Source organism: Crinia signifera, chromosome 5 (assembly GCF_055691185.1).
Source record: "Crinia signifera chromosome 5, ASM5569118v1, whole genome shotgun sequence".
NCBI lineage: Eukaryota > Metazoa > Chordata > Amphibia > Anura > Myobatrachidae > Crinia > Crinia signifera.
The window spans coordinates 157596147-157612690 of record NC_139221.1 but is presented as its reverse complement, the minus strand read 5'-3'; the positions used below and the strand labels follow the sequence as shown (position 1 = coordinate 157612690).

The 16544-nt window shown below is 43.9% G+C and overlaps 1 protein-coding gene across 3 annotated transcripts in view; it reads right to left on the bottom strand.

Moving 5' to 3' along the window:
* STX17 (syntaxin 17) overlaps positions 1–16544 on the bottom strand; it is a 70670-nt gene that overhangs the window by 49395 nt on the left and 4731 nt on the right. For 2 of the 3 annotated variants that reach the window (XM_083188168.1, XM_083188167.1), the window contains exon 2: positions 14211–14310. The exons of the other annotated variant lie outside the window; for it this stretch is intronic. The gene's annotated coding sequence lies outside the window, so the exon portion shown is untranslated. The remainder of the gene's footprint in view (positions 1–14210; positions 14311–16544) is intronic. 3 annotated transcript variants of the gene reach the window in all.

Below are 16544 nucleotides of genomic sequence, written 5' to 3'. Positions count from 1 at the left end.
AGATTTGAAGTTTTAACTGCATAGAGTCTGGTCAGTACTCTCTGTGGAAATTCCTACTGTGGATAGATAGCTAAATGTCATAATAAATATTGCATGGAAAGCATTAAGGCCACATACACTATGCGATTTGGGCTCCATTTCACCCGATTCCGGAGGATCAGGCCATGAAATTGGCCCCAATAGTACAGACGTCGCACATCGGATTGGAGCCGGAAATCATACCTGCTGCACATAAGATAAGTCTTATGGCTCTCTGCGTCCCCCCGCCTGCAGCGCCCTGGGATTTATCACATGTAAACAATGGTATACCAAGTGCCAAATCATATTACAGCCATTTTACATACCCTAAAGCAGTGATTTTCAACCTTTTTACCTTGCGGCACACTAAATAAGATTTTAAAATTGCCAAGGCACACCATGCGATCCCCACAAGGCAAAACACGTTGGCCCCCACAGGAAAAAAACAAACCTATTGCCCCCCCATATAAAAAACAAACAAACGATCACACTGGTCCCCACAGGTAACACAAATAAAATACATTGGCCCTTTAAATGAAAAGGAAGAGACAAGTAAATAACAGTTGAACTGGTGGTGGCTGTAAACTAGTTTGGGCATCTCTAGATCTGGGAGCACACTTGAGAACAGCTCAAGGCACACTAGTGTGCCACGGCACAGTGGTTGAAAAACACTGCCCTAAAGATTCATTCAGAAAATATGGTCTCTTTGGACTGATCAAATTGAGGCTGAACCCCGTCATACATTTAATTTTGGTCTATTTTTTTACTTTGTTTCATACAAGCAGCAATTTCCTATTGTCCTGCCCACATTTTCCATCTATATAGTACTTTGTCTTCCGCCTTGTTTCAACCATTCTGTGTTTTGATAACATTTGTTTCAATTGCATTGTTAACCCCTTCATGACAGAGCCAGTTTGTGCCTTCATGACAGAGCCCTTTTTTTCAAATCTGACATGTCTCACTTAAGTGGGGATAACTTTTTTTTGCTTTTACTTATCCCAGTGATTTTGAGATTGTTTTCTCGTGACACATTGTACTTCAAGTTAGTGGTAAATTTTGGTCGATACAGTCTGTGTTTTTTTGTGAAAAATACCAAAATATCGTGAAAAAATGGAAAATTTAGCAATATGCAAAATGTTAAATTTTCTGCTTGTGAGACAAATAATCATACCACTCAAAATAGTTAATAACTAACATAGACCATATGTCTACTTTATGTTGCCATCATTATTTCAACCCCCTTTTCATTTTTTTGGACACTAGGAGGCTTCAAATATGACTAGCAAATTCTCAAATTTTCAAGAAAATTTCAAACACTGATTTTTTTAGGGACCAGTTCAGTTCTGATGTGACTTTGAGGGACTTGTATGTGAGACACCCCCATAAATGATGCCATTTCAAAAACTGCACCCCTCACAGTATTCAAAACAGCATTTTGGAAGTTTGTTAACCCTTTAGGTGTTTCACAGGAATTAAAACAAAGTGTAGGTGAAATTTCAAAATTTCTTTTTTTTGCAGAGTTTCAATTTTAATACATTTTTCTAACAAATACAGTAGATTTTACTAGAGAAATGTGACTAAAAATTGATTCCCCCAATTCTTGTGTTTTCAAAAATATCCTATATGTGGCCCTAGTGTGCACGTTGACCAAACCACAGGCTTCATAATAGAAGGAGCACCTACTTGATTTTGGAGCCTCCTTTTTATGAGATTTTTTTTTAGGCACCATGTAGGTTTCTAGGCACCATAAGTGCTAAAAGTTAGGAACCTTCCCCACAAGTCACCCCATTTTGCAATCTACACCCCTCAGGGAATTCATCTAGGGGTATAGTGTACATTTCAAACCCCCAGGGGTTTCACCAATTTTGGTACAACTGGGATGTGAAAATGGAAAATTACATTTTTTTACACAAACATGCAGTTCTGGCTCAAAATTTTTCATTTTCACAAGGAATGAAGGAGACAAAGCACCCCAAAATCTGTGCCCCAATTTCTCCCGAGTACGGCAATGCCTCACATGTGACCAAAAAATACCAGTGGGGCGCATAGCAGGACTCAGAAGGGAAGGAGTGATTTTTGGATTTGGCAGCACAGATTTTGGTGGAATGAATGGTGGGTGCCATGTTGCATTAGCAAGACTCCCAAAGCACCAATACAGTGGAACCCCCCCACAAGTCACCCCATTTTGCAAAGTACACCCCTCAGGGAATTCATCTAGGGTTATAGTGTACATTTCAAACCCCCAGGGGTTTCACCAATTTTGATACAACTGGGATGTGAAAATGGAAAATTACATTTTTTTACACAAACATGCAGTTATGGCTCAAAATTTTTCATTTTCACAAGGAATGAAGGAGACAAAGCACCCCAAAATCTGTGCCCCAATTTCTCCCGAGTACGGCAATGCCTCACATGTGACCAAAAAATACCAGTTGGGTGCATGGCAGGACTCAGAAGGGAAGGAGTGATTTTTGGATTTTGCAGCACAGATTTTGGTGGAATGAATGGTGGGTGCTATGTTGCACCAATACAGTGGAACCCCCCCACAAGTCACCCCATTTTGCAAAGTACACCCCTCAGGGAATTCATCTAGGGGTATAGTGTACATTTCAAACCCCCAGGGGTTTCACCAATTTTGGTACAACTGGGATGTGAAAATGGAAAATTACATTTTTTTACACAAACATGCAGTTCTGGCTCAAAATTTTTCATTTTCACAAGGAATGAAGGAGACAAAGCACCCCAAAATCTGTGCCCCAATTTCTCCCGAGTACGGCAATGCCTCACATGTGACCAAAAAATACCAGTGGGGCGCATGGCAGGACTCAGAAGGGAAGGAGTGATTTTTGGATTTGGCAGCACAGATTTTGGTGGAATGAATGGTGGGTGCCATGTTGCATTAGCAAGACTCCCAAAGCACCAATACAGTGGAACCCCCCCACAAGTCACCCCATTTTGCAAAGTACACCCCTCAGGGAATTCATCTAGGGGTATAGTGTACATTTCAAACCCCCAGGGGTTTCACCAATTTTGGTACAACTGGGATGTGAAAATGGAAAATTAAATTTTTTTACACAAACATGCAGTTCTGGCTCAAAATTTTTCATTTTCACAAGGAATGAAGGAGACTAAGCACCCCAAAATCTGTGCCCCAATTTCTCCCGAGTACGGCAATGCCTCACATGTGACCAAAAAATACCAGTTGGGTGCATGGCAGGACTCAGAAGGGAAGGAGTGATTTTTGGATTTGGCAGCACAGATTTTGGTGGAATGAATGGTGGGTGCCATGTTGCATTAGCAAGACTCCCAAAGCACCAATACAGTGGAACCCCCCCACAAGTCACCCCATTTTGCAAAGTACACCCCTCAGGGAATTCATCTAGGGGTATAGTGTACATTTCAAACCCCCAGGGGTTTCACCAATTTTGATACAACTGGGCAGTGAAAATGAAAAATTACATTTTTTTACACAAAAATGCAGTTCTGGCTCAAAATTTTTCATTTTCACAAGGAATGAAGGAGACAAAGCACCCCAAAATCTGTGCCCCAATTTCTCCCGAGTACGGCAATGCCTCACATGTGACCAAAAAATACCAGTTGGGCGCATGGCAGGACTCAGAAGGGAAGGAGTGATTTTTGGATTTGGCAGCACAGATTTTGGTGGAATGAATGGTGGGTGCCATGTTGCATTAGCAAGACTCCCAAAGCACCAATAGAGTGGAACCCCCCCACAAGTCACCCCATTTTGCAAAGTACACACCTCAGGGAATTCATCTAGGGGTATAGTGTACATTTCAAACCCCCAGGGGTTTCACCAATTTTGATACAACTGGGCAGTGAAAATGAAAAATTACATTTTTTTACACAAAAATGCAGTTCTGGCTCAAAATTTTTCATTTTCACAAGGAATGAAGGAGACAAAGCACCCCAAAATCTGTGCCCCAATTTCTCCCGAGTACGGCAATGCCTCACATGTGACCAAAAAATACCAGTTGGGCGCATGGCAGGACTCAGAAGGGAAGGAGTGATTTTTGGATTTGGCAGCACAGATTTTGGTGGAATGAATGGTGGGTGCTATGTTGCATTACCAATACAGTGGAACCCCCCCACAAGTGACCCCATTTTGCAAACTACACCCCTCAGGGAATTCATCTAGGGGTATAGTGTACATTTCAAACCCCCAGGGGTTTCACCAATTTTGGTACAACTGGGCTGTGAAAATGAAAAATTACATTTTTTTACACAAAAATGCAGTTCTGGCTCAAAATTTTTCATTTTCACAAGGAATGAAGGAGACAAAGCACCCCAAAATCTGTGCCCCAATTTCTCCCGAGTACGGCAATGCCTCACATGTGACCAAAAAATACCAGTTGGGCGCATGGCAGGACTCAGAAGGGAAGGAGTGATTTTTGGATTTGGCAGCACAGATTTTGGTGGAATGAATGGTGGGTGCTATGTTGCATTACCAATACAGTGGAACCCCCCCACAAGTGACCCCATTTTGCAAACTACACCCCTCAGGGAATTCATCTAGGGGTATAGTGTACATTTCAAACCCCCAGGGGTTTCACCAATTTTGGTACAACTGGGCTGTGAAAATGAAAAATTACATTTTTTTACACAAAAATGTACTTCTGGCTCAAAATTTTTCATTTTCACAAGGAATGAAGGAGACAAAGCACCCCAAAATCTGTGCCCCAATTTCTCCCGAGTACGGCAATGCCTCACATGTGACCAAAAAATACCAGTTGGGCGCATGGCAGGACTCAGAAGGGAAGGAGTGATTTTTGGATTTGGCAGCACAGATTTTGGTGGAATGAATGGTGGGTGCCATGTTGCATTAGCAAGACTCCCAAAGCACCAATAGAGTGGAACCCCCCCACAAGTCACCCCATTTTGCAAAGTACACACCTCAGGGAATTCATCTAGGGGTATAGTGTACATTTCAAACCCCCAGGGGTTTCACCAATTTTGATACAACTGGGCAGTGAAAATGAAAAATTACATTTTTTTACACAAAAATGCAGTTCTGGCTCAAAATTTTTCATTTTCACAAGGAATGAAGGAGACAAAGCACCCCAAAATCTGTGCCCCAATTTCTCCCGAGTACGGCAATGCCTCACATGTGACCAAAAAATACCAGTTGGGCGCATGGCAGGACTCAGAAGGGAAGGAGTGATTTTTGGATTTGGCAGCACAGATTTTGGTGGAATGAATGGTGGGTGCTATGTTGCATTACCAATACAGTGGAACCCCCCCACAAGTGACCCCATTTTGCAAACTACACCCCTCAGGGAATTCATCTAGGGGTATAGTGTACATTTCAAACCCCCAGGGGTTTCACCAATTTTGGTACAACTGGGCTGTGAAAATGAAAAATTACATTTTTTTACACAAAAATGCAGTTCTGGCTCAAAATTTTTCATTTTCACAAGGAATGAAGGAGACAAAGCACCCCAAAATCTGTGCCCCAATTTCTCCCGAGTACGGCAATGCCTCACATGTGACCAAAAAATACCAGTTGGGCGCATGGCAGGACTCAGAAGGGAAGGAGTGATTTTTGGATTTGGCAGCACAGATTTTGGTGGAATGAATGGTGGGTGCTATGTTGCATTACCAATACAGTGGAACCCCCCCACAAGTGACCCCATTTTGCAAACTACACCCCTCAGGGAATTCATCTAGGGGTATAGTGTACATTTCAAACCCCCAGGGGTTTCACCAATTTTGGTACAACTGGGCTGTGAAAATGAAAAATTACATTTTTTTACACAAAAATGTACTTCTGGCTCAAAATTTTTCATTTTCACAAGGAATGAAGGAGACAAAGCACCCCAAAATCTGTGCCCCAATTTCTCCCGAGTACGGCAATGCCTCACATGTGACCAAAAAATACCAGTTGGGTGCATGGCAGGACTCAGAAGGGAAGGAGTGATTTTTGGATTTTGCAGCACAGATTTTGGTGGAATGAATGGTGGGTGCTATGTTGCACCAATACAGTGGAACCCCCCCACAAGTCACCCCATTTTGCAAAGTACACCCCTCAGGGAATTCATCTAGGGGTATAGTGTACATTTCAAACCCCCAGGGGTTTCACCAATTTTGGTACAACTGGGATGTGAAAATGGAAAATTACATTTTTTTACACAAACATGCAGTTCTGGCTCAAAATTTTTCATTTTCACAAGGAATGAAGGAGACAAAGCACCCCAAAATCTGTGCCCCAATTTCTCCCGAGTACGGCAATGCCTCACATGTGACCAAAAAATACCAGTGGGGCGCATGGCAGGACTCAGAAGGGAAGGAGTGATTTTTGGATTTGGCAGCACAGATTTTGGTGGAATGAATGGTGGGTGCCATGTTGCATTAGCAAGACTCCCAAAGCACCAATACAGTGGAACCCCCCCACAAGTCACCCCATTTTGCAAAGTACACCCCTCAGGGAATTCATCTAGGGGTATAGTGTACATTTCAAACCCCCAGGGGTTTCACCAATTTTGGTACAACTGGGATGTGAAAATGGAAAATTAAATTTTTTTACACAAACATGCAGTTCTGGCTCAAAATTTTTCATTTTCACAAGGAATGAAGGAGACAAAGCACCCCAAAATCTGTGCCCCAATTTCTCCCGAGTACGGCAATGCCTCACATGTGACCAAAAAATACCAGTTGGGTGCATGGCAGGACTCAGAAGGGAAGGAGTGATTTTTGGATTTTGCAGCACAGATTTTGGTGGAATGAATGGTGGGTGCTATGTTGCACCAATACAGTGGAACCCCCCCACAAGTCACCCCATTTTGCAAAGTACACCCCTCAGGGAATTCATCTAGGGGTATAGTGTACATTTCAAACCCCCAGGGGTTTCACCAATTTTGGTACAACTGGGATGTGAAAATGGAAAATTACATTTTTTTACACAAACATGCAGTTCTGGCTCAAAATTTTTCATTTTCACAAGGAATGAAGGAGACAAAGCACCCCAAAATCTGTGCCCCAATTTCTCCCGAGTACGGCAATGCCTCACATGTGACCAAAAAATACCAGTGGGGCGCATGGCAGGACTCAGAAGGGAAGGAGTGATTTTTGGATTTGGCAGCACAGATTTTGGTGGAATGAATGGTGGGTGCCATGTTGCATTAGCAAGACTCCCAAAGCACCAATACAGTGGAACCCCCCCACAAGTCACCCCATTTTGCAAAGTACACCCCTCAGGGAATTCATCTAGGGGTATAGTGTACATTTCAAACCCCCAGGGGTTTCACCAATTTTGGTACAACTGGGATGTGAAAATGGAAAATTAAATTTTTTTACACAAACATGCAGTTCTGGCTCAAAATTTTTCATTTTCACAAGGAATGAAGGAGACAAAGCACCCCAAAATCTGTGCCCCAATTTCTCCCGAGTACGGCAATGCCTCACATGTGACCAAAAAATACCAGTTGGGTGCATGGCAGGACTCAGAAGGGAAGGAGTGATTTTTGGATTTGGCAGCACAGATTTTGGTGGAATGAATGGTGGGTGCCATGTTGCATTAGCAAGACTCCCAAAGCACCAATACAGTGGAACCCCCCCACAAGTCACCCCATTTTGCAAAGTACACCCCTCAGGGAATTCATCTAGGGGTATAGTGTACATTTCAAACCCCCAGGGGTTTCACCAATTTTGATACAACTGGGCAGTGAAAATGAAAAATTACATTTTTTTACACAAAAATGCAGTTCTGGCTCAAAATTTTTCATTTTCACAAGGAATGAAGGAGACAAAGCACCCCAAAATCTGTGCCCCAATTTCTCCCGAGTACGGCAATGCCTCACATGTGACCAAAAAATACCAGTTGGGCGCATGGCAGGACTCAGAAGGGAAGGAGTGATTTTTGGATTTGGCAGCACAGATTTTGGTGGAATGAATGGTGGGTGCCATGTTGCATTAGCAAGACTCCCAAAGCACCAATAGAGTGGAACCCCCCCACAAGTCACCCCATTTTGCAAAGTACACACCTCAGGGAATTCATCTAGGGGTATAGTGTACATTTCAAACCCCCAGGGGTTTCACCAATTTTGATACAACTGGGCAGTGAAAATGAAAAATTACATTTTTTTACACAAAAATGCAGTTCTGGCTCAAAATTTTTCATTTTCACAAGGAATGAAGGAGACAAAGCACCCCAAAATCTGTGCCCCAATTTCTCCCGAGTACGGCAATGCCTCACATGTGACCAAAAAATACCAGTTGGGCGCATGGCAGGACTCAGAAGGGAAGGAGTGATTTTTGGATTTGGCAGCACAGATTTTGGTGGAATGAATGGTGGGTGCTATGTTGCATTACCAATACAGTGGAACCCCCCCACAAGTGACCCCATTTTGCAAACTACACCCCTCAGGGAATTCATCTAGGGGTATAGTGTACATTTCAAACCCCCAGGGGTTTCACCAATTTTGGTACAACTGGGCTGTGAAAATGAAAAATTACATTTTTTTACACAAAAATGCAGTTCTGGCTCAAAATTTTTCATTTTCACAAGGAATGAAGGAGACAAAGCACCCCAAAATCTGTGCCCCAATTTCTCCCGAGTACGGCAATGCCTCACATGTGACCAAAAAATACCAGTTGGGCGCATGGCAGGACTCAGAAGGGAAGGAGTGATTTTTGGATTTGGCAGCACAGATTTTGGTGGAATGAATGGTGGGTGCTATGTTGCATTACCAATACAGTGGAACCCCCCCACAAGTGACCCCATTTTGCAAACTACACCCCTCAGGGAATTCATCTAGGGGTATAGTGTACATTTCAAACCCCCAGGGGTTTCACCAATTTTGGTACAACTGGGCTGTGAAAATGAAAAATTACATTTTTTTACACAAAAATGTACTTCTGGCTCAAAATTTTTCATTTTCACAAGGAATGAAGGAGACAAAGCACCCCAAAATCTGTGCCCCCATTTCTCCAGAGTACGGCAATGCCTCACATGTGACCAAAAAATACCAGTTGGGTGCATGGCAGGACTCAGAAGGGAAGGAGTGATTTTTGGATTTTGCAGCTCAGATTCTGGTGGAATGAATGGTGGGTGCTATGTGGCATTAGCAAGACCCCCGATGCACGGTGAAATGATGAACCTAATAATCCATCGATGTGTGGTATATTTTGAAACACTCCTTTATACATAGGCCGGGTTTGTCGGGGCAAGTTTAACAGTGGAAAATAGTTTCCTTTCTTATTCCCTTTTTATAGCAAACTTTGCACCTTTTTTGTGTCCTGCCCTTTCTTGCAGTGGAGGGGATTTCGTTGGGAAAATGCTGCCCTGGTACAATACGGGGGCCAGTACTAGAAGTACTGGGGCCCTCTGCCTGCTGGTTCCCAAATATTAGGCCCTTTATGACTTCCTCTTGAAAGTGCATAAATGTCCCCCTCTGGCCGGTAGAACGGAATAGCACGTAAGCGTTATACAGTGCCATCTGGATGATATACACGGCCAGCTTCTTGTACCAGATATTTGTTTTCCGCAGGGCACTGTACGGCTTCAGTACCTGATCTGAAAGATCCACTCCGCCCATGTACTTATTGTAATCTAGGATACAATTTGGTTTTGAGGTGTGGGTACTGGTACCTCGTACAGGGATGGAGGTGGTACTGTCTCCATGAATTGTTGTCAGTATAAGGACATCCCTCTTGTCCTTATATTTGACCAACAACATATTTTCGGTGCATATTCCCCTGCTTTCACCCCTTCTCATTACTTGGGCAATGTGCGTTTTGGGGAGGCCTCTTTGGTTCTTGCGCACAGTACCGCAAGCTGCTGTACCTCTTGAACCAAGGGCCTTAAACAGGGGGATGCTGGTGTAAAAGTTATCCACATAGAGGTGATAACCCTTATCCAGGAAGGGGTGCATTAAATCCCAGACAATTTTGCCACTAACACCTACGAGGGAGGGGGGGCATTCTGGCGGTTCAATTCTTGAATCCTTCCCTTCATATACCCTAAACTTGTGGGTGTACCCTGTGGTGCTTTCACACAGCTTATACATTTTTATGCCATACCTTGCCCTCTTACTGGGAAGGTACTGGCGGAATTTAACCCTTCCTTTAAAATGTATAAGGGACTCGTCAATACAAATAAATTTTTCAGGGATGTATAGCTCTGCAAATTTGGCACTGAAATGATCAATGACCGGCCTGACTTTGAATAGCCGGTCAAAGGTGGGATCATCTCTGGGTGGGCACTGTGCATTATCGGTGTAATGTATAAATTTATGGATTGCCTCAAAACGAGTCCGAGTCATGGCCATACGGTAAAATGGGGTGCTGTACAGAACATCTGTACTCCAATATTGCCTAATTTGTGGCTTTTTTACTATGCCCATATGAAACACCAGACCCCAAAACGTCATCATCTCTACTGCATCTACAGGGGTCCACCTAGCAAATGATGACGTGGGGTTTTGAGCAATAAACTGCTGGGCATATAAATTAGTTTGGTCCACCATTAAATTTATAAAATCATCAGAGAAAAATAATTTGAAAAAGTCAATTTCTCTGAGACCTGTGGAATCAAATTGGATTCCTGGCATGGCCAAAAACTCAGGAACCTGGGGCTCAAAATTGTCTGGTGGTGGGGTCCATACGAGATCAATTATTGGGGGGGGGGTCTCAGCTGCTCTACGGGGGCGTCTTTGAGGGGGTCCCTCATCACCAGAGGAGGAAGAGGAGCTTAAGACGAATCCTTCAAATTCCCCGCTTGCCTCACTGGCTGTGTCAGAATCAGAGGCAAGCATGGCATATGCCTCCTCCACTGAATACATTCTTCTGGATGACATTTGGGATGACATTTTTATTTTTGTGTTACTGGTAGTGAAATGTTTCAACACGTGTATAGTGTAGGGGGGGGGTACAAACTTTATTTCAACCCGGGGGGTATGTAGTGTGTTGTGTGTATGTAGTGCAGAACAAAAAAAATACTTTATACAAAAAAAAAAAAAATGAAGGGGTTAAAAAAAAAAAAAAATTGAAGGGGTTAAAAAAACAAAAAAAAAGGTCCTGCGCCAAAAATTGAGCACAGATGTTGGTCAGTAACGTCTGTCACTGAACAGCGCTCAAAGGCAACAGGAATTTGATAAAAAAAAAAAAAAATAGATCAACCCTGTGCCGAAAAAGCTGATCAGTGATGTACGTCACTGATCAGCGCACAGTGGCCACAGGACACCCACAAAATCACAGTGTGTGTAAAAAAAAAATTAAAAAAAGACCACACAGCACCCCCAAAAAAAAAAAAAAAGGTGATCAGTGATGCGACACTGATTACCAGTGAGGGGCAGCAGGTGCACAACCTTTGGTGCAACTGGCAGCAACTGACAGGTATATATAAAAAAAAAAAACCTCTGCACCCCCAAAAAGTTGCTGATCACCTCAGATATAGTGATCAGCACAAAAGGCGGGGGTAGCAGACACAAAATATACACTCTCTATCACTCTCTCTCTCTATCTCTCACTATCTCTCTCTATCTCTCTCTATCTCTCACTATCTATCACTATCTATCACTATCTATCACACTGCAGCAGCAGCACTGACAGTTATATGTATAAAAAAAAACCTGCACCCCCAAAAAGGGGGGGTAGCAGACACAAAATATACACTCTCTATCACTCTCTGTCACTATCTCTCTCTATCTCTCTATCTCTCACTATCTATCACTATCTATCACTATGACACTGCAGCAGCAGCACTGACAGTTATATATATAAAAAAAAAACCTGCACCCCCCAAAAAGGGGGGGTAGCAGACACAAATCTCTCTATCTCTCACTATCTATTACTATCTATCACTATCTCTCACTATCTCTCACTATCTCTCACTATCTCTCACTATCTCTCACTATCTCTCACTATCTCTCACTATCTCTCACTATCTCTCACTATCTCTCACTATCTCTCACTATCTATCACTATCTCTCACTATCTCTCACTATCTATCACTATCTATCACTATCTATCACTATCTATCACTATGACACTGCAGCAGCAGCGACAGTTATTTATATATAAAAAACCCCTGCACCCCCAAAAAGGGGGGGTAGCAGACACAAAATATAGCTCTCTCTGTCACTATCTCTCTCTATCTCTCTATCTCTCTCTCTCTCTCTCTCTATCACACTGCAGCAGCAGCAGGAAGTCTCAGGAAGTCAGATCCAGGAAGCGTCCAGCACGCTACAAGCAGTGATCAAGTGATCAGGTAAGGTATTTGCAAGGATCAGGTAAGTATTAGCAAGGATCAGGTCAGTATCACGGCAGATAGGCACGGTGACCGCTCTGCACGCTACTCCAGACCGGAATGGCGTCTGCAGCGCAGTCACCGTTAGTTTAAATGTCGCGCCTTGGCTGTGATTGGTCCGTGGGTCCCACGGACCAATCACAGCCTTGGGGGCAGGTGGGGTGAGGGTGGGGTGAGGTGTCATCGTCACCGATGACCCCCTCATGCCCCCTGACGCCCGGCGGTGATTGACACCTGTGTTACCAAGCGTCTGATTCGCTGGTAACACAGGAAAACGCTGTGAATGGCTGTTCACACTGAACAGCCAATCACAGCGATCGCCGACGGGGGGGCGACATCGCAGCCCCCCCTGGGCATGCAGGGACATGTCTGCTGTCAGGGACAGCAGACATCGTCCCTCTGTCACTGCGTCTCGAGACGCAGTGACAGTTTAAAGTCATGACGTATATATACGTCATGTGTCGGGAAGTACTTCCCGGCCATGACGTATATATACGTCAAATGTCGTGAAGGGGTTAATGTCTCTCTCCATCCTCCTCTCTTTTATTCTTTATGGGGCCCACACATGAGGAGATTTTGCTGAGCGTTCTGAGTGATGCTAGATCGCTCAGCAAGGTTGCACAGCCCTGCACAGCAATGTGTGCGGAGCGATCTGTCAGGGCCAGTTTTCTCAGTTGAAAATTTTATATTAAATCGCTAAGTGATAATAACGCTTGGAGCCACGCATCGTTTACGCTCTGTAAAAGGCAAGTAACCCTCCAACGTTCATTCTGGTGGTGGGTGCTGTGGCCACTTCTTCCATGAGGTCACCTTGCTGTGTTACTCGGTGTGCTGTGGCGGATGTTCCCATCAGATTGATATTGGGCAGTAGGGGTTCCCGTGGTCGTTTCAACATGTTGCACTTTATCAAGATTATTCTATTAGCCTTTTACAGCCGTCCCCACAGGCATCCCAGACAGGAGCCCAGACTATGTTCTTCCCATGGCAGTGTCATTTACCACCCTCCTCAGTCTTCTCCAGTTCCCCGCTCAGGCTCTGGAGGCTTAGCAGCAGGCCACTCAGAGCGGTGTATGTCCACAGGCTAGGCCAGGTGGTAGATCAGCAGACAGCCAGGCTGGAAGGCAGGCTGTGCCGCACCACCTACGTTACTCCTGCGGTCACCGTTTCCCAGTGGTGGGTGAGTGAGAGGCCTGGTGACACGCCACCCTCAGCAGAAAGTCTTGCGACGGCGGCAGCTAAAAGAACTGACAATGACAACCGCAGAAAGTCCTCAGCAGAGCGGATGGCACACACAAAAGGCGCATTTAGAATCTTAAAATACAGGCAGGGCACAGTGCCCTGCAAAAGAAGCCTAGGGGGAACACTAGTTCAATGTGTACCCACTATATCGTTATTGATGCATGCTTCCGCGGATCACTTACGAGAACTCCAAACGGCGGATTATGAAGTCCAATCTGGTGATATCAAGGCAGATGTATTAAGCTTGGCAAAGAGATAAACTGTAGATAAAGTGGAAGGAGATAACGCACCAGCCAATCAACTCTCAACTGTCACATTTCAAACACAGCTGATGGCTGGTGTGTTTCTCCTTCCACTTTCTCTCTTCTCCATGCTTAATACATCTGCCTCATTGTCAGTGACTGCATGTTTGGCGGGTGACCCAGTGATGGCACTGAACAATCCAGTTAATGATTTTTTTTTCATGGCATCACCAATATTGTTAATGATATCTATGGTGTCGTATATTGCACAGTGTGTATGGTCCTCAAGTAACAGGATGAAGGACTATGCCAAGCCATTTAGCTTGAGAAGGATGGAACAATATATTTCACAGCTGAACTGAGGACAGATGGTACAATATATTGCGTGGCCTTACAAACTGCACAATGTGGTGTACGGCCGCAAAAATATTTTTACCCAATGCATTCACCTGTATGCGGACATCAGATGGGGCCCCCCGCTGACGTCGTGCAGGTACACACCGAGCAATTACTGTTTATTTATATTGCATCACAAGGGTTCCACGGAGCCTAACAAATACAGAAATAGGTGAGCAAAACAAGAAAACAATGACATATAGTATTAAACAATGTAGGACAATTACCTTTATATAAATATTATATTAGTACATCAGAGGACAAGACACTGTCCCCTGGGCATGTTGAAGGATTGAGCAAAAATAGCGACTGAACAGAACTAAGGCTGGCCATACACCTGAACGATGTGCACACAATCCGCACAATTTGAGTCGCGCGAAGAATGGTATGCACTGTGCACACGAGCCCATGGGTTGTGAGGTCAGCCCCCCGATCAGACATGCTGCATGTTGAAGGGTTAAAATTTGGAATCCATGCAGCATATAAGAATTTGCACGTAAAACTGCCCTCACTATGGTTACGCTACAAGGTCATACTGTAAGCCTGAGCGTGTCTTATCTAAGTTTCTACTACTCCCCCTTTTGTGGTTTCGTATGCAGCGTGCACCTGCATAAACTCCCTTATAATGGAAACCCCCCTCTCTCACCCATTCTCTTGTGTATAATATCTTGTATGTCTCCTGTTTAATCTGCCCAGCAACTGTTAAACAGCCAATAACAAAGTACCATACATTTGTCCACACCCATGTATCATGTCTTTTAACCTACTGTTAAACTCTTAATAAACCAGAATGTTTCTTGACTCGCCACCGTGTGTTTGGTGTGTAGTGTTAAGAATACATTCTCACGGGTACCTAAGGGGCCACCAGGTCGAGGGGCTACACATTTATCCTTACAATTTGGGGGCTCGTCCGGGATTCAGCCGGCCGTCCCCTCCACGGGATTGCGGCCACCTGCTGAATTTGAGAATCTGAACTCACTCCGTGTTCCGGGAACACGTGACAAGGTAATATTTAAGTCCGGGACTTAATATTACGTAATTGTATGTAAGGAAATTTATGACGCCATAAATGTATCAGGGATACAAGGACCAGGGGTCCACGTCATAAAAAAGGACCTGGGGTCCACGTAAAGGTAATTCAAGTCCGGGACTTGAGATTACGAAACAGGTATCCGGGATACCGCAATTGAACCAGGGGTTCACAGAGAAAGCCTCCTCGATCTGATCGCCTAAATATATGTATGTACATGTTTGTCTGTTAATGTTGCAAACTGTGTATTTGTTTAAACACTCAGTAGACGGATGGTAAGTGCACGTACGCTGAAGTGTTCTGTCTGTCTTATATACAATTGTACTGCATATTTTTGTATTAAGGATACTCAGTGGACGGTTGGTGAGTGTACGGCCACTGAGTGTCATTTGTCGTGTAGAGCGATTCTAAGTAGATTTGCAAAGTGATTTGGCTACTGAATGTCATTTTGTTTAAAGTAATTTTAAGTACAATTGCGACTTGACTTGTGACAGATATTATTGTGACTATATTGACTGACATACTGTTATATTATGGGATTATATTAGAGTAAAGAAACAGAATATTCCCCGCTTTTACCAGGAGAGACATGTAAAGAATATGTTGCCCGTGTCTCCCCCACAAATTACTATTTCATTAACCCTTGGGTAGACAATTTAGCGGGATAGATAGGATAATTAAAAATCGTCCCAAACCAATGATAACACCAATAGGATGCATAACATATTTAAAGAAAGCATGCAAAGGACGCAGCTTTACCCAAGAAGGCATAGATGCTATGTGGGATCAAATTGCTGCACATATGAATGAAGTGTTTAAAGCACGCTCATCTCTCCCCATAGCTGTAAGTTGTAAGCAGAAAGTGTCAGAAATAGTGACAAATTTCTGGAAAAGATTCAAGAAGTGCGGGACCGAGGAAGCAGGTCTGCCGCTTCTGCATAATGATAATTTACTTGTTTCTACTTTCATTAATAATCTGCTGCCGACTGTTTCAACTTGGACCTCTGACACAGTGAAGGATTTTGAAAAACATTTGTATGAAAAGGAAGCAGCAGGTTGTTTTGAAGTTAAAAGAAACACTGTCACACCATCACATACCCCGTTCACACGCTTCCAAAATCAAAACAATCCTAGGAGACAGAATAAACCATTCCGTCCTCCTAGAGACAGGCTACCTCAGAGGGCTCCTGCGGGACCCCCACCCAACAGGCAGACAAGCTGCTATAATTGTAAAAGGGATAGCCATTGGGCTAGAGACTGTCCGTTCCCTTCAAACAAACCCCGACAGGTCAGTAACCCCATGCAGCCCAGCCAACCCAGACCTAGAGACAACCCCAGATTTCAGATTGACTGGCAG